At 47.7% G+C, this 18,221-nt stretch overlaps 1 protein-coding gene across 11 annotated transcripts in view; it reads left to right on the plus strand.

The window, feature by feature from the left end:
- MRPL36 (mitochondrial ribosomal protein L36) overlaps positions 1 to 18,221 on the plus strand; it is a 1,017,194-nt gene that overhangs the window by 850,624 nt on the left and 148,349 nt on the right. Inside the window, exon 1 of one of the 11 annotated variants that reach the window (XM_050795337.1) lies at positions 12,264 to 12,267. The exons of the other annotated variants lie outside the window; for them this stretch is intronic. The gene's annotated coding sequence lies outside the window, so the exon portion shown is untranslated. Of the gene's footprint in view, positions 1 to 12,263; positions 12,268 to 18,221 lie in introns of those variants that run through there. 11 annotated transcript variants of the gene reach the window in all.

Consider the following 18,221-nt stretch of genomic DNA (forward strand, 5'->3'; position numbering starts at 1 on the left):
TCATCCCAGCACTTTGAGAGGCCAAGGCAGGAGGATCACTTGAGGCCAGGAGTTGGAAACCAGCCTGGACAACATAGCAAGACTCCATCTCTACAAAAAAAAAAAAAAAAAAAAAAAAAAAGCAGAGCATGGTGGTGCATGCCTGTGGTCCCAACTACACAGAACACTGAGGTGGGAGGATGGCTTGAGTCTGGGAGGTCGAGGCTGCAGTGAACCAAGATCACACCACTGTGCTCCAGCCTGGGTGACCCAGCAAGACCCTGCCTCAAAACAAAAACAAAAGCAAACAAAACAGGTGAAAGAAATTTTAATATTATTTTATTTAACCCAATATGTCCAAGATGTGATGATTTCAGCACACGATGAAGAGTAAACTACTCTGTAGTACTCCATGTTCTTTTCTTGCACTAAGTCTCCAACACCCATGTGTAGATTCTCAGTCCGAGTCAGTGCACTTTGAGCACCCAACGGCCGTGTGTGGCCAGCAGCTGCCCATCTCCCAGCATAACTCCAGACAGAATTGAATGCCCTGGTATGGTCCTGTTTTAAATATAAAACTGTTATTTACAGTATCTGAAAACATTTCTCAATTAATGGATTCATTTCCCTCTGTTTTTTTTTTTTTTTTTTTCCTTTGTCTTCACTGAATTTGTAAAGGAGAAAAGGGGAAACAGCACAGCAGGAGCCAAGCCTGCATGCTGAGTCTACCAGAAATGAACGTCGAATTGGAGATGCATTAACAACCCCCGCAGTGCACTTTGCCTGTCTTTCTCTGGGCTTTCTTGGACTCTATGTGTAGAAGAGACATGTGGCTTAAAAGGTATAGGTATGGACTGGGGGAGGTAAGGAGAGGAATTAAGCAGCTTTGGATATAATTTGGAGATACCTAGGGTGGTGTGCAGAAAGCCCCCTTGGTTCCCAGATGCAGACCCCCGGGGCAAGATGCTTGTCCAAGAGATGCTCTCAGGGGAGCAGGGAGAGAAGCCGGGGTGGGGCAAAGCTAAGCCAGGAGATGTCTCTGCTGCAGACCAGAGCCCTCCAGACGCCAAGGGACACTCAGAGCTGTGTGCCCCAATTTGAGCTGCATCAGAACCTCCTGCAGGGCTCGTTAAACAGATGCCGCTGGGCCATGCCCCAGAGCTCTACATCCATAGGTCTGGGATGAGGCTGGAGAATTTGCCTCTTCAACAGCTTCCCAGGAGGGACAGTGCTGCTGGCCAGGTGTGCTTTGAGAACACTGCTTCAGTCTAGAGCGGGAACAATGCCACAGAATCAGCCCCTGTGCAGTCAAGGGGTGTGTGCAGTCAAGCCAGAGTATGCAGACCAACCAGTCCCTGGATGTGTGTGCAGGGCCACTCGACCCACACCCCAACATCCCAGCAGCACCTGTTAGCCCAGCAGAATTCATAATTCCACTGGAAGTGGACAAGCACACAGTCATTAGGGCACTCCTGGCCCCAGGGACTGAGCACCCCAGCAAGAGAGAGCATCTGGGTGGGACACCAGCTCCCCCATCCCCCTGCCCGGCTCTCTGTCAGTGGAGGCAGCAACTGGCGAATCTGATATCACCAGGCAGCTGTGGCCTGGTGCAGCCTCCCCTGCAGCAGATTCCACCTGCTCTCTTCTTCACTGCAGATTTCGTCAACACTGGCTGAGCCACCGACACCCAAACAGGGAAAATACTGCTGAAACAAAATGCCACATTACCAGTGTTTCCAAGTCATCATTTTTAACTTTTGCCGACTGATTAAATATGGTCATGCATGCATGGCAACGTTTTGGTCAACAGTGGACCATGTAGATGGTTTTGCTCCCGTAAGATTATAACAGAGCTGAGAGTCTCCTGTAGCCTGGCCGCAGACCCATGGTCTTGTTGCAGTGTGACACACTCCTTACGTGTTTGTGGTGATGCTGGTGTCAATGAGCCTACTGCACTTCCAGGCATGTAAAAGTCTAGCACATACAATTATGTACTGTACATGATGATTATAAATGGCTGTTACTAGCTAATGCATTTACCGTACTCTACTTTGTATTGTTTTGCGTACTTCTTCTACTTGTATTTTTAAAAATTAACTATAAACAGCTGCAGGCAGGTCCTTCAGGAGGTGTCCTGAAGAAGCCAGGACACCATCCCGGAAGACGGCAGCTCCCTGCTGTCATTGCCCCTGAAGACCATCCAGCGGGACAAGAGGGGGAGGGAGAAGACAGTGATATGCATGACCCTGACCCTGTGTAGGCCTAGGCTAAGGTGTGTGTCTCTTAGGTTTTAAGGAAAAATGTTTCATAAAGTAAAACTAAAAAATTAAAAGTTTTAAAAACAGGAAAAGTTTATAGAATTAAGACACAAATGTAAAAATACTTTTGTACAAATGCACAACGTGCTTGCCTTTTAAACTATGTTGTTACAAGAGTCAAAATGTTATAAAAGACCAAAGTTTATAAAGTAAAAGTTACAGTAAGATAAGATTAGTTTATTATTGAAGAAAGATGTTGTAAATAGATTCAGTGTAGCCTAAGTGTCCAGTGTTCCTAAAGCCACTGGTGCTGTGCAGCCATGTCCTAGGCCTTCACTTTCATGCTCCATTCACTCACCGACTCACCCAGAGCCACTGCTGTTCCACAAGCCCAACGGATGCTCAGTGTCCTATGCGGTGTTCCATCTTTCACCTTTTATGCCATATTTTCACCATGGCTTTCCATGTGTAGATGTGTAGACACCTGCACTCTCACCATTGTGTAACAGCTGCCTGCAGTTTCAGCACAGTCCCCTCCTGCACAGACCTGATGGCTACACCATACAGCCCAGGTGTGGAGGAGGCTGTGCCACCTCAGTCTGTGTAAGGGAACACTCTGCAATGTTCACATGATGACAAAGTCACATTTCTCAGGATGCATTCTGGTCCTGTGGCTGCACCATGAAAACGCACCCCACACACAAGGTCTTCCCAAGCTCCGTGAGGTCCAGCCACGGCCTCAGCAGGGAAGTCCTCCGGTCATTCGGGTGCTGGACCAGAATGCACAGGGCTCTGATGCCCCAATAGGGTCAGGAGAAGCCAAGGACCTCCTGGGGGTCCACGTGTGGCTGACGGGGGGATGCAACAGCCTGAGCCCCGAGCTCCTGGGCATCTGCAGGTCCTTCAGGGTCAGTCAGTGGGATACAGAAGTGATAGTTGGAGCCAGAAACGGCCACCCAGGACACCAGAATCAGGAGGCCCCTTCAGTCTGTGGTTCTTGGGGTAGATCCCCATGGCCTGTGGTAGGAAAGCCCTTCAGACTAAAACCTACCGGGTCTGCCAAGGGCAGCAGGAAGGAGAAAATGTGTGGCTGCCCTGTCTGCCTTCCTGCCTCAGGCTGAGCACACATTTTTATATTCTGTCTGCATGATTTTAAGAGGAAATTAATACTATGTTTGCAAATTAGGTCACCCAAGACATACGTGGTAACAGCCAGAAATCCTATAAAATAAAAGGCAAGACAATGGCTCTGTTCACACCTGCCATGGGAATCCCTTTAAGATGAGCGTCCATGAGCTTGACCTCGCACCTCTTCCGAGGCCATACCCAAAGCCTGGTAAAGCGGCTGAGGATGACAGTCAGACAAGACCAAGCTGAAAGTATTCTTTATCCCCCCGACTGCAAGCAACTGTGAAGCACACCTCGCACCTGAGCCTCGCCAACGAGATACACTGTGGATGAGAAGGCAGTGCTGCACGACGGGGAACGAAGGGGATCCGGGTGACGTGGGGCCGGGTGACATGGGGTGAGGTGACATGGGCTGAGGCCACCTGCCTCTCAGCTGCTGGGCGCCTCCCTCACCAGGTGGCCACCTTGCCTGGGCTCAGACCAGACCCACGGTTCTCAAGCCCCCGTACAACTTCTCTTTATGGGGGTTCTTCTATCTGCATTTTCTGCTATTAAAACTCAGAAAAAAAAGTATGTCTTTATTGATTGACTCACCTGAAAATCACTGTGATAAACCTGAACATCCTAACCTATGGCTTCTATCACATATTCTTCTGCTGTTTCTTTTTTCTACCATTTGTCACTCTAACCATCATTCTCAACTTGTGGACCGGACGTGAGCAGACTGTGGGCCACGGCTCGCCAACCCCTGCCCTCGGGCTGTGCCGTCTGGTGCAGTGACCACTGGCTTTGTGTGGCCACAGGCACCCACAATGTGGCCGGTTCAAATTTAGATGTGCAGTAAGTGTAAAATACACTCCAGATCTCCAAGAATTAGTACAAAAAGGACTGTGAACTATCTCACTACACGTTTTTTATCATAGGAACATTTTGAAATGATTTTATTTTAGATAGGCTGGGTTAAATGAATCATAGTGTTTCATATAATTTCATAGAACCCATTTCCCTGTTTGGTTTACTTTTTTGATGTGACTGTTCTAACACGTCCACTTACCCGTGTGGCTCCCATGGTATTTCTACGAGACAGGGCTGGACTGCCGCGCCTTCATACTGGCCCGGAGGCCCTACACTTCTCTAGGACAGAATGTACACCCATAGAAAGTGGCTTGCAAGACAAAGGTGTAAAACACATCACTCAGAAAAGACTAGAAAAAACTACCTCTGTCTGTAAGCCTGCACCCCAGTTACACAAATTCACCTGTCAAGAACCAAGATATTTCCCATTTACCAGGTAATATTCCTAAAAATTTTAAAGTTTTATTTTAAGGAAAGATGGAATATGTTTCACTGGAAAGGAAAAGGGGACGGAAGGAGGAAAGGGGAGGGGAGGAGCACACCGCCGAGTGGGGGCCGCTGCTGCACCTGTGGCTGGCTGGGCGCACACTCTGGGCCTGCATCAATTGTGGGGGATGGGAAGCCGTTTGCAGTGAGCAGAGAAATGACCTTCATTCTGCTGCATGTTTGAGCAAATTGCCAAAACGTAACATTGGTTTTCCCTTTAGTGGCCTGGCAGGATGACAGATTTCAGCCCCTAAAACGCCGCTGACAGCAGGTGTGTCTCTCCGCCAGGTGGGTGCCTTCTAGGAAACAAACTTCTTGTGAAACAAATGTCTTCAATTTCCCTTTCCTCTGCTAGCGTCTACCGTAATACTGTGGCAACCACCATGACACAAGTCCCCAGAAACCAGCCCCTGCCCTAACGCCGCTCATGCTTGGTGGGGGACGCAGACAGGAAGTGAACAAACATGGAAACAAATGGTGCTGCCTTGGATGGCGACAAATATGGGGGGAACGGCCCTGGGTCAGGACACGGAGGTGCAGCAGGGGATGCTTTGTGGAGAGGGCATCAGTGGAGGCCTGGTGAGGAGGGGGCATTTGAGCCTCAATGATATGATGGGGCATGAAGGTGGACCAGACAGCCGTCCGGGGCCAAGAGACAGCCTTGAAAATGCTGCCTACTGAGGGTCGTGGGTCTAGGGATGGGCACGGGTCCAGGAGGTGTCGTGGGAGGACAGGGAAGGCAGGGCCTTACCATGAGCCTGGTATCTGTCTAAGGAAGATCAAGCCACAAGTTTAACCAACAGGGACGACAGGACACTGGCCTCTCCCACATGCCGAGAGGAGGCGTCACTGCCCCAAGGGTGCTGAAGAGGTGCAGGCTGCTGACCAGGTACCGGATCCGAGTGACCAGGACACGTCTCCACCTGGGGGTCCCCAGAGGCTCTGGGCTGTGGCCTGAAGGAGGCTCTCAGCTTCCTCTCCTGAAGAATCACCCACGTCGGTGCTTTTGCCTCCTGTCACCTGCCAGGGTCCCTCGAGGCCAGGTGTCACTTTTGGTGACTCTGCAACCATCCACACCAGCCCAGAGTGGGAAGCTCAGCCCCACCAGCCCCCACATCGCCTTCTCTATCTCCCACAGCTGATTCTGCTTCCAGTGAGCGCTTCTCAGTGGAGTCTCCAAGCACCAAGAGCTTCTCCCACCAGGGAAGAGAAATATTCTGGACATGCTGGAGGGTGTGTGCAAGTGTGGTGTGTGTGTATGCATGTGCGTGTTCGGGTATGTGTATGTGTTTGCATGTGTGAGAGTGTAGCATGTGTGTGCATATGCGTGTTCAGGTGCATTGTGTGTGTGTGCACTTGTGTGTGTGGCTTGTGTGCAGGTGTTTCAGTGTGTGTGTGGTGTGTGTGCATGTGTGTGTTTCAGTATATGTGTGTGTGAGTGTGGCACATATGCCCATGTTCTGGTGTGTGTGTGTGGCATGTGTGTGTCCATATGTGTGTTCTGATGTATGTGTGTGTGCCTTTGTGTGTGAGTGTGGTGTGTGTGTGTGTTCTGGTGTGTGTGTGCTTGTGTGTGAGTGTGGCATGTGTGTGCATGTGCATATTCAGGTGTGTGTGCGTGTGGTGTGTGTGCATGTGTGTGTTCAGGTATGTGTGTGTGTGAGTGTGGCATGTGTATACAAGTCCGTGTTCTGGTGTGTGTGTGTGTTTGCGTGCATGTGGTGTGTGTGTGCATGTGTTTCAGTGTGTGTGCTTATGTGGTGTGTGTACACGTATGTGTTCCAGTATGTGTGTTTGGCATGTGCACCTGTGTGTGTACACTTGTGTGTGTGTAGCATGTGTGTGTGCATATGTGTTTCACTGTGTGTGTGCTTGTGTGTGTGGTATGTGTGTTCCAATGTGTGTGTGCTTGTGCGTGTGTGGCAGGAGTGTGTGCATATGTGTGTTCCCATGTGTGCTTGTGAGTGTGGCATGTGTGTGCACTTGCGTGTTCAGGTGAGTGTGTGCACTTGTGTGTAGGTGTGGTGTGTGCATTCCAATGTGTGTGCTTCTGTGTGTGTGGCATGAGTGTGTGCATATGTGTGTTCCCATGTGTGCTTTTGAGTGTGGCATGTGTGTTCCAATGTGGCTGTGTGTGCTTGTGTATGTGAGTGTAGTGTGTGCATGTGTGTATTCAGGTATGTGTGCTTGTGCACGTGTGAGTGTGGTGTGTGTGCATGTGCGTGTTCAGGTGTGTGTGTGAGCGTATGGTGTGTGTGCCTGTGTGTGAAGCTGTGTGTGCACCTGCACGTGTTTGTGTGTGTGCCCTGGCAGCTGGCTTCCCTGCACCTCCGTGTGGAGTGGCAGCTGCCACAGGGAGGTTTGTCAGCAGCATCTGGTGGATTCCTCCCGCTGGCTCTGAAGCGCTGGGGGCACTTCCCAACGGGCACCATGTCCTGGGAAGCCCAACATCCAACCCCCTTCCCTTTGTGAAGCAAACTCAGGACACATGAAGCTAGGTCGCACGCAGACTTTCAGCCGAGTACTGGTGAGAAGTGCACTCGGTCCCCACCACTCAAGGTAGCTACATACTGGAGTCTGTAGATGGTGAGCTGACAGACACCCCCGATCCTGGGGAGACGCAGGGCTCAGCTCTGGTCACAGCATCTCTTCCGTGGATCAGTGCACAGCCTTGTGTTATGTGTTTCTGTTCAGACACCTTGTTCACTACACAGTGTTGATTCATCACTTGTGCTGGCGGGAAGCTTCTCAGACACACGTGTTCTCCGTGAGGCACACCACAGCCCCTTGCACTTGGGAACGCTACAGCTCTTCCGCACTGTGCTCGCCCTCTTAAACAGTGAGATCACCAGCAAAATGCACACAAATTCAAGAAACATGGCACTCAACAGACCACAGGAAGGGCACCGTTTACAAGATGAGCCATAACAGGAAGGCAGAGCTGGGCCTTTGCTCAGCCCCAGCCGGGGCTGTGCATGTCGGACGACTCTGATTTTTTATCGCTCTGTGCACATCTACAAATTCTAAGACACTGCATGAGTGCTGATTTTGATGTTACAAATAAATTTTAGTGAGTAGGAGAACTTGCAAATATAGAATCTATGAATGAAGAGGACTGACTCATTTGAGTATGTCAGGGTGAGAGGGAAAATATGAGGGGGACGCCAGGACGAAACCTGGGACCGGGGACGCCCTCGGAAGAATGCAGATGACAGCAGTCTCCTGCGGGGCTGTGGGAAGGATGCCCCTCCAAACCAAGCAGCATCCCAGAGCCTCATAAGAAAGGGGTGTGGAGAGAACACAGCCTCTAACAACCTTCTTTCTGAGGTCATCAGTGCTGTGGCTCCCAGCCCGGGGGCTCAGAATCCTAAACAACAGTTGGGATGCACGCATGATTTTCAATAAGGTAAAAGGCCTATGAAAGAACTACACATCCACCAGGACATGGTTGGCATAACAAAGTCATCTGAAACTCTGTGGATGACATGTGGTCACCTGTCATGCTGAGCAACAGGTTTTATAAATAATTAGGTATTTCTCTTACTATAATCAGTAAATAATGTGCTTGTTCTTGTTCTTTAATAAAGACCAGTTTCAGAGTGCAAACTCCTACTACAGAATACACATGGGCAAGTGCCTTCGTCACAGGGATCCACAAGGAGGAAAACATTGGGAATCTCTGATGTCACTCCCCAGGTTCACTGTTACGGGTTGAGACTGGGCAGTCGGTTTTTAGGATTTGCTTCATATGGCTCTAAGAAAATGGACTCTCCTCACAGTCTTTCTGTAAGAAAGCATTTGCTGAGTGGAAAGCCAGCCCCTTCCCAGCCACCGCCACACCTTCGTTAGGTGCACCTGGCCCCAGGCCTCCCTCCGAAGGGATGCATCCCGCTGGGCAAGCTGATAGTCTATACCTGTTTCTGTAAGGTAAGTTGCCAAGGAGAATCTAATTAGATTTTAACTAGGAAATGTGCTCCTTCTAGTAAACACCTCACCCTTAGCAAAGTCTGTGCAGGTGGAGCCTCCGAGGGGTCCTCGCGCATGGATGGCAGCCGTTGCTCCAGGTCTTCGGTGCAGCTGGAGGGAGATGGGGACATTGTTCCCACGAGAGGTGTGCATTGTCACCAGGCCATATCCATCTCCTCATCCCTTTGGGCTGCTATAATGGAATACACAGACTGTGTGGCTTGTCAACAACGGTTCGCAGTTCTGGAGGCTGAAAGTTCAAGACCAACTTACCAGCAGATTGGATGTCTGATGAGGACCCGAGTCCTGGTCCACAGATGGAATCTGCTTGCTGTGTTCTCACCAAGCGGAGAGAGGGCAGGGAGCCCACTGGGGCCTCCGTCACAAGGCCAGCAACCCCATTATGAAGCCCCACCCTCAGGACCCAATCACCTCCCAAGGCCTCACCTCACATCATCACCCTGGGGTTGAGGAGTCAAACGTATACATTTGGCAATGTGGGCTGTTTGTTGGTTCCATATGAACTTTAAAGTAGTTTTTTCCAATTCTCTGAAGAAAGTCCTTCGTAGCTTCATGGGGATGGCATTGAATCTACAAATTACCTTGGACAGTATGGCCATTTTCACGATATTGATTCTTCCTATCCATGAGCATGGAATCTTCTTCCATTTGTGTCCTCTTTTATTTCTTTGAGCAGTGGTTTGTAGTTCTCCTTGAAGAAGTCCTTCCTATCCTTTGTAAGTTGAATTCCTAGGTGTTATATGCTCTTTGTAGCAATCGTGAATGGGAGTTCACTCATGATTTGGCTCTCTGTTTGTCTGTTATTGGTGTAGAGGTATGCTTGTGATTTTTGCACATTGATTTTGTATCCTGAGACTTTGCTGAAGTTGCTTATCAGCTTAAGGAGATTTTGGGCTGAGACGATGGGGTTTTCTAAATATACAATCATGTCATCTGCAAACAGGGACAATTTGACTTCCTCTTTTCCTAATTGAATACCCTTTATTTCTTTCTCTTGCATGATTATTACCCTGGCCAAAACTTCCATTATTATGTTGAATAAGAGTGGTGAGAGAGGGCATCCCTGTCTTGTGCCAGTTTTCAAAGGGAATGCTTCCAGTTTTTGCCCGTTCAGTATAATATTGGCTGTGGGTTTGTCATCAATAACTCTTATTATTTTGAGATAGTTCCATCAATAACTAGTTTATTGAGAGTTTTTAGCATGAAGGGCTGTGGAATTTTGCTAAAGGCCTTGTCTGCATCTATTAAGATAATCATGTGATTTTTATCTTTGGTTCTGTTTATGTGATGTATTACATTTCCTGATTTGCATATGTTGAACCAGCCTTGCATCCCAGCAATGAAGCCAACTTGATGTTGCTGGATAAGCTTTTTGATGTGCTGCCGGATTTGGTTTGCCAGTATTTTATTGAGGATTTTTGCATCAATGTTCATTAGGGATATTGGTCTAAAATTCTCTTTTTTTGTTGTGTCTCTGCCAGGCTTTGGTATCAGGATGATGCTAGCCTCATAAAATGAGTTAGAGAGGATTCCCTCTTTTTCTATTGATTGGAATAGTTTCAGAAGAAATGGTACCAGTTCCTCTTTGTACCTCTGGTACAATTTGGCTGTGAATCCTTCTGGTCCTGGACTTTTTTTGGTTGGTAGGCTATTAAATATAGCCTCGATTTTGGAGCATGTTGTTGGTCTATTCAGAGATTCAAATTCTTCCTGGTTTAGTCTTAGGAGGGTGTATGTGTCCAGGAATGTATCCATTTCTCCTAGATTTTCCAGGTTATTTGTGTAGAGGTGTTTATAGTATTCTCTGATAGTAGTTTGTATCTCTGTGGGATCAGTAGTGATATCCCCTTTATCGTTTTTTATTGTGTCTATTTGATTCTTCCCTCTTTTATTCCTTAGTCTTGCTAGTGGTCTATCTAATTTGTTGATCTTTTCAAAAAACCAGTTCCTGGATTCATTGATTTTTTTCAAGGATTTTTTGTGTCTCTATCTCCTTCAGTTCTGCTCTGATCTTAGTTATTTCTTGCCTTCTGTTAGCTTTTGACTGTGTTTGCTCTTGCTTCTCTAGTTCTTTTAATTGTGATGTTAAGGTATTGATTTTAGATCTTTCCTGCTTTCTCTTGTGGGCATTTAGTGCTATAAATTTCCCTCTGCACACTGCTTTAAATGTGTCCCAGAGACTCTGGTATGTTGTGTCTTTGTTCTCACTGGTTTCAAAGAACATCTTTATTTCTGCCTTCATTTTGTTATTTACCCAGTAGTCATTCAGGAGCAGGTTGTTCAGTTTCCATGTAGTTGGGTGGTTTTGAGTGAGTTTCTTAATCCTGAGTTCTAATTCGGTTGCACTGTGGTCTGAGAGACAGTTTGTTGTGATTTCTGTTCTTTTACATTTGCTGAGGAGTGGTTTACTTCCAACTATGTGGTCGATTTTTGAATAAGTGTGATGTGGTGCTGAGAATAATGTATATTCTGTTGATTTGGGGTAGAGAGTTCCGTAGATTTCTATTAGGTCTGCTTGGTGCAGAGCTGAGTTCAAGTCTTGGATATCCTTGTTGCCCTTCTGTCTTGTTGATCTGTCTAATAATGATAGTTGGGTGTTAAAGTCTCCCATTATTATTGTGTGGGAGTATAAGTCTCTTTTTAGGTCTCTAAGGACTTGCTTTATGAATCTGGGTGCTCCTGTATCAGGTGCATATATATTTAGGATAGTTAGCTCTTCTTGTTGAATTGATCCCTTTACTTTTTCTTTGTCTCTTTTGATCTTTGTTGGTTTAAAGTCTGTTTTATTAGAGACTAGGATTGCAAACCCTGTTTTGTTTTGTGTTGTGTGTGTGTGTGTGTGCTTTTTGCTTTCCATTTGCTTGGTAGATCTTCCTCCCTCCCTTTATTTTGAGCCTATGTGTGTCTCTGCATGTGAGATGTGTCTCCTGAATACAGCACACTAAGGGGTCTTGACTCTTTATCCAATTTGCTAGTCTGTGTCTTTTAATTGGAGCATTTAACCCATTTACATTTAAGGTTAATATTGTTATGTGTGCATTTGATCCTGTCATTATGATGTTAGCTGGTTATTTTGCCCGTTAGTTGATGCAATTTCTTGCTAGCATCGATGGTCTTTACAATTTGGCATGTTTTGCAATGGCTGGTACTGGTTGTTCCTTTCCATGTTTAGTGCTTCCTTCGGAGCTCTTACAAGGCAGGCCTGGTGGTGACAAAATCTCTCAGCATTTGCTTATCTGTAAAGGATTTTATTTCTCCTTCATTTATGAAGCTTAGTTTGGCTGGATATGAAATTCTGGGTTGAAAAATATTTTCTTTAAGAATGTTGAATATTGGCCCCCACTCTCTTCTGGCTTGTAGAGTTTCTGCCAAGAGATATGCTGTTAGTCTGATGGGCTTCCCTTTGTGGTTAACCCAACCTTTCTCTCTGGCTGCCCTTAATATTTTTTCTTTCATTTCAACCTTGGTGAATATGACAATTGTGTGTCTTGGGGTTGCTCTTCTCAAGGAGTATCTTCGCGGTGTTCTCTGTATTTTCTGAATTTGAATGTTGGCCTGCATTGCTACGTTGGGGAAGTTCTCCTGGATAATATCCTGAAGAGTGTTTTCCAGCTTGGTTTCATTCTCTCTGTCACTTTCAGGTACACCAATCAAACGTAGATTTGGTCTTTTCTCATAGTCCCATATTTCTTGGAGGTTTTGTTTGTTTCTTTTTACTCTTTTTTCTCTAAACTTCTCTTCTCATTTTATTTCATTAATTTGATCTTCAATCACTGATTCCCTTTCTTCCACTTGATCAAATTGGCTACTGAAGCTTGTGCATGCACCATGTAGTTCTCGTGCCATGGTTTTCAGCTCCATCAGGTCATTTAAGGTCTTCCCTACACTGTTTATTCTAGTTAGTCATTTGTCTAGTCTTTTTTCAAGGTTTTTAGCTTCCTCTTGATGGGTTCAAACATCCTCCTTTAGCTCAGAGAAGTTTGTTATTACCAACCTTCTGAAGCCTACTTTTGTCAACTTGTCAAAGTCATTCTCTGTCCAGTTTTGTTCTGTTGTGGGTGAGGAGCTGTGATCCTTTGGAGGAAAAGAGGTACTCTGATTTTTAGAATTTTTAGCCTTTCTACTCTGGTTTCTCCCCATCTTTGTGGTTTTATCTACCTTTGGTCTTTGATGTTGGTGACCTACAGATGGGATTTTGGTGTGGACATCCTTTTTGTTGATGTTGATGCTATTCCTTTCTGTATGTTAGTTTTCCTTCTAACAGTCAGGTCCCTCAGCTGGAGGTCTGTTGGAGTTTGCTGTAGGTCCATTCCAGACCCTGTTTGCCTGGGTATCACCAGCGGAGGCTTCAGAACAGTAAATATTGCAGAACAGCAAATATTGCTGCCTGATCCTTCCTCTGGAAGCTTTGTCTCAGAGGGGCACCTGCCTGTATGAGGTCAGTCAGCCCCTACTTGGAGGTATGTCATGCACAGCAGACAACGCATACACACACAGCAGATGACACACACACACACAGCAGATGACGCACACACCCACAGCAGGTGATGCATGTGCCCACAGGAGATGACATGCGCCACACTGGGCACAGGACCAGGGCCTTAGAACTCAGCTGGAAACACAGAAGGAAGGACCACAGACAAATCCAGAAAGGGCCCAAGAGAATCGGCTGCATGTCATTCAGGACTTGGCTGTGCCAGAGCTCCATGTCCACAGTGCAGCAGGCAGCTGAGGGGCCCTTGGCCACTCCCACAGGGAGGGCCCCACACGGATTCAGTGGGGACATGCAAGGTGGCAGACGCTCAGCACAACTTGTTACCTGATGCCAAACACTCGCCAGGGCTAAGCCAGTCCTGTGTGACTCCCGAGGAAGCAGCATTCCTTCCCTGGCTCACTGAGCAGGTGCTGGCTGAGAGCCCTCCACGGCCCGGGAATTCACCAGTCGTACATTCCAAGGATTCACCTAAACTTGCCTGTGAATCTCGAGCTTTGCACTGCACTTTCCCTCGGAGTAAACACACCCTAAACTTCTTCAAGGGATGTGCACCCAGTATTTTTTTTTTTTTGGACCAGTTAGCGTAGTAACACCTGTCCTGTTAGAGAGTTATCCATGACAAGTCTGCATGCTTCAGGGAGTTGCAATCATCTTTCTGAAAGAATGGAAAATACTCTGTGTTAGGATAATACGATCCTGATTAATTCTGACAGAGGATAAACTCTTGAGGCAAAAGCTGGGGATGAGAAATGAATACGCATCTTTAAACATGACCCAACACAGAGGTCTCATGGCTATGCCCACGCACTCCTAAGCACCTTACAGAAAACAAAATTCTGGGCTGATTTTTACATTAAATGAATGAAAATCTTAAAATGACCTGTGATAATATAACTAAATCTAATAGCACGCTGTTTCTTCTGGGGGTTAGTGGACTGAAATACCTGTAACCTACTGAGGAAAGGCAGACAGAGTTCTGAGGAACCACCCAGCCTCCCAGAACACAAATTCCCACTCAAAACAGGAAACCCAGCAGAACTGGCCCTCCTTGATTGCTACAGACCTTCGGGAATAAACCTCCTACTGTAAGTGTGTTCTGAAGTGTTGCAGTGACAGATGGTTTTCCCCAAGGGTGTTTTAGGTTAAAATAGATGAGACCATGGGAGAAACATTTAGGATCCGAATTAAAAAGGACTACAAATTATAGTCACTAATGATCCGGGTCCACTTTTACCCCAAAAAATACCACCACAGAGGTAACTGCTTTAAAGTAAGCGCATTTTATAGACGGGGATGGTGGCTCACACCTGTAATCTCAGCACTTTGAGAGGCCAAGGTGGGTGAATCACTTGATCCTGGGAGTTCAAAACCAGCCTGGGCAACATGGAGAAAATCCATCTCTACAAAAAATACAAAAATTAGGCAGGCATGGTGGCACACGCCTGTGCTCCCAGCTACTTGGGAGTCTGAGGCAGGATGACCACTTCAGCCCAGGAGGTCAAAGCTGCAGTGAGCTGAGATTGCACCACTGCACTCCAGCTTGGGTAACAGAGTGAGACCCTGTCTCAAAAAATAAAAAAATAAGGGTATTCTGGAACTTCACATTTCTCAGCAAAAGAAAACTTGTATTATAAAAGTCTGTTGTATGAACACAGATATCTTGGACAATTATTGCTGCTGCATGTAAGGGAACAGTCATTGTGATCACTGCTCTCCATGGCCTGCAAGGAAGAACAGAGTCTACATAAGGGAAAGAAAAAAAAATCCTACTAAATTATTGTTAACTGGGGACATACAATCCCTTTAAGGAAGTATAGATGTGAATGGCTTTCACTCTGTGATCCTGATGATTGGCCAATGTTTAGGAAGAAATCATGTCCACTCCCAAAGCGGGTTGGTGGTTAACTGTCTTGGGGAAAGGGGACCATACACCCTTCAGGGGAGCGAGGTGAGGCTGATTAAGAAATCTCTGATTCCTTGCTGCAGTTCTTGTTTGGACAACCGAGTGTGCCCAGGGGCCACCGGAGGTCTGGCAGAGCCCCTGGGAGCAGGCAGTGTCAGGGAGAAAGAGGGCAGGTTGGGGAGATGAGGGCCAGTCCAGTTGAACATGGAGCAGCTGGAACAGTGATGACAGATGAGAAGCAGGGGACCAGCCCTGTGGTCATCGGTGATGCCGCGGGCGGCACCCAGGTGTCGGTGATGTGTGGGGCAGGCAAGCAGAGGCCTCCAGAGGCTGCCTTTGGAAAACCACCAGAAACCAGTGTCCAGAGGGCGGGGCTGGCTCTGTGGAGCACTCTGCCAGCATTCCCATGGGAGCCCCTCAAGCTATCTCTGCAGGAGGCCCTTTTAGGGCACAGAGAGCTCCCCAACTTGGAAAAGAAGGACTATTCTAAGGGGGATCATATGCAAATCTCCAGGGAGACTTGGAGCTTTGGTGAGATGTGCCTGCCACAAAAGCACAGGACGCCTGGCTAAGAGGCTGGCTTTTTAAAGAATCCGTGAGTAACTCGATTTGGTCTTCACACCTTAAAAAGTAAACAGCAACGATGTAAGCAGCATACGTTTACCCTTCCACAGACACGATTCACATTGTTCTAAAAGTGGTGCTGGGTTGTTGTTCTGGAGTACAAGCTATTTTTACATGGGAGAGCTCCTCTGCACATGCCAGCAGTGACGTTGCCAAGGGCTCTGTAGCTGACGCATTGTTCGCTGAGACATTTCACACTGGTTGCACTCAGTTGCTTGATTCTGGATTTGACTGACGGGAAAATGAAGTTACTCAACAGAGATGATCCAATGATCATGGTTTGGCTGTGCCTGGGAAGAGGGTCTGGACCCGAGACACTGAACGCCGAGTATTAATTGCCTCTTGTGAAAGTAGCGAGAACAGGAATGCTGCCCCTGACCCTGGGCTGAGAATCCAAGAGGCACAGGCAGCTCCTCTCTCTGCAGTTTTTGAGGCTCCCTTGCACACACTGACTCATGACATTGTCCCTTCCTACCCCCTGCCCTTCAAGCTTCCATCTGTCCCCGGGACCCACACCACTCCTCAAGCCACCAGAAAACAAGTGCGGATGTCACCTCCTCAGGGAAGACTTTTCCTGTTTTTCTTTAAAGCAAATTTAAAATGAAATGAAATTGTTGGCAGGAAAGTTCAAACTTCTGCTTAGAAACAACAGATGACGACCTGCAGGAAGTGTGAATGCAGCCAGCTCCACCCTCTGCCTCCCCTTCAATGAGCAGGTGGTGGATCCCGGGTGCCACTGACCCCTCTCTCTGCAGGGCACGTCCCAAGGGTGGATGAGAACCCCAGCCCCACACTGGGGCTGTGGGCACATCTGCTGTGGGAGTGAAAGCTGGGGGCCATGATGGAGAGCAAAGAGCTAAGTCAGCAAGAGCTTCAGGGCCAGGGGTGGGGGAGACAGGAAACTCAATCTGAGAAGTCGGGCTCTTCTCGGGGGTCCCCCTTGCAACCACCCAAGTCACTGTTTCCCCCACGGTCTCTGTCTCCACCACCCTGCTCATTAGGATGGATTCTCCACGAGCGCCTACACAGCCCCTCCTCCATGCTCCTGGCGGATGTGCTCCCCCTCCACCTGTGCCAGCTGGGCTCCACCAGCAAGAGGTTCGGACTGATTTTCTGCAACATCCGCTGCAAGGAATTGGCTCATGGACTTGTGGGGTCTGGCTGCACAGGTCTGAAACCCACAGGGCCAGGCACCAGGAAGGTCAGGCTGAATCTCTGAAGCACAGCTGAGGCTGCCGTCCAAGGGCAAACCTGCCTCTTCTTCAAGCAAAACTCAGCTTTTCTCCTTCAACCAACTGGCTCAGGCCCGCCAGGATTATCCAGCATTATCTCCTTTATTGAAAGTTGCTTGATGATGGGCCTTAATCTTACCTACAGAGCACCTTCTCAGCAACACCTGCATGAGTGGCTAAGTGCCTGGGGCTGTAGCCTGCCAAGCTTGGCACAGAACCTGACCTCTACTTCATCCCACCAGGGTGGGCGACGGGGGGTCCCACTGTGCTGATTGAGTCATGGCCATCGCAGGGAAATGTGGGACAAAGAAATCATTGACTCCTTAGTCAAAATACCAGCAAAACCAAAGCATGTCTCTGGCCTTCCTAAGCCCCTCAGCAGCCTGGTTTTCCAGAGACGAGACAGAAGTTACACAAAAGGGGTCCCAGAGTTTGGTGGGCTGTGTCTGAGAACGCAGGGCTCCTTCACGAGACCAACAGGCCAGCCCTGAAGAGTCACTGGATCTGTGGCCAGGACCACTCACTTTTGTTCTCTGCCTCAGTTCCCCTGTTTGTAAAAGGAGAATGAAAACAGTTGTTTCTGTGAGACATTCAGGACTACTTAAAGGATCAAGATTCATATAAACTTCATTTTTTGCATCAAGATGAAAGAAGGAAGAGACTAAACTCATGGCAAGAATCGGGTTTTAGGGGAAAACAGGATGCCCTCCCCTTCCCCCAGTGCTCACACCCTTACTGTGGTTCTAATCTCATTTAGAGCTCCTGCACATTGAAAACTGGAAATCTGTGTTTGTAGAAGAAACAGAAGAGCATCCGACTGGCCTCCTCCTGCAGCCTCCTGCTGTACTGCTCAGGGAGCCAGAGCTGAGAGCCTTCCTCCATTGGCCCCCGGGGCCTCTGTGCCTGAACAGCTCACAGTAGAGCCATGCTAGCACCAAGAGCAAACTGCAAGGCTGTTGGGGAGAAAAGATGCTATTTGAAGGTATCAGATACAATCTGAGGCCAAAAGGACTTACGGTCTAAAACATCCAGGAGAGACATTATGGAGAGTAAAACGAATCTGTTGGACAATAGAATAGCATCTTAATGGAAAAAAGGACAGCCTAAACTAAGAGAGAAAAATGCCCCTCAAATGTGAAGGAAAAACAGAGGCATGTAGAGAAGTGTCTACAAAGAGTGCATTGAAAGAATGCATCTGCCAAAGGCTGTAATAAATAACGTAAGAGACAGCCTTCTGGGCAGAGGAAACCATCTCCATGAAATCCTGGAAGTGC

The sequence above is a fragment of the Macaca thibetana genome, chromosome 6, assembly GCF_024542745.1.
Source record: "Macaca thibetana thibetana isolate TM-01 chromosome 6, ASM2454274v1, whole genome shotgun sequence".
Taxonomy (NCBI): Eukaryota; Metazoa; Chordata; class Mammalia; order Primates; family Cercopithecidae; genus Macaca; species Macaca thibetana.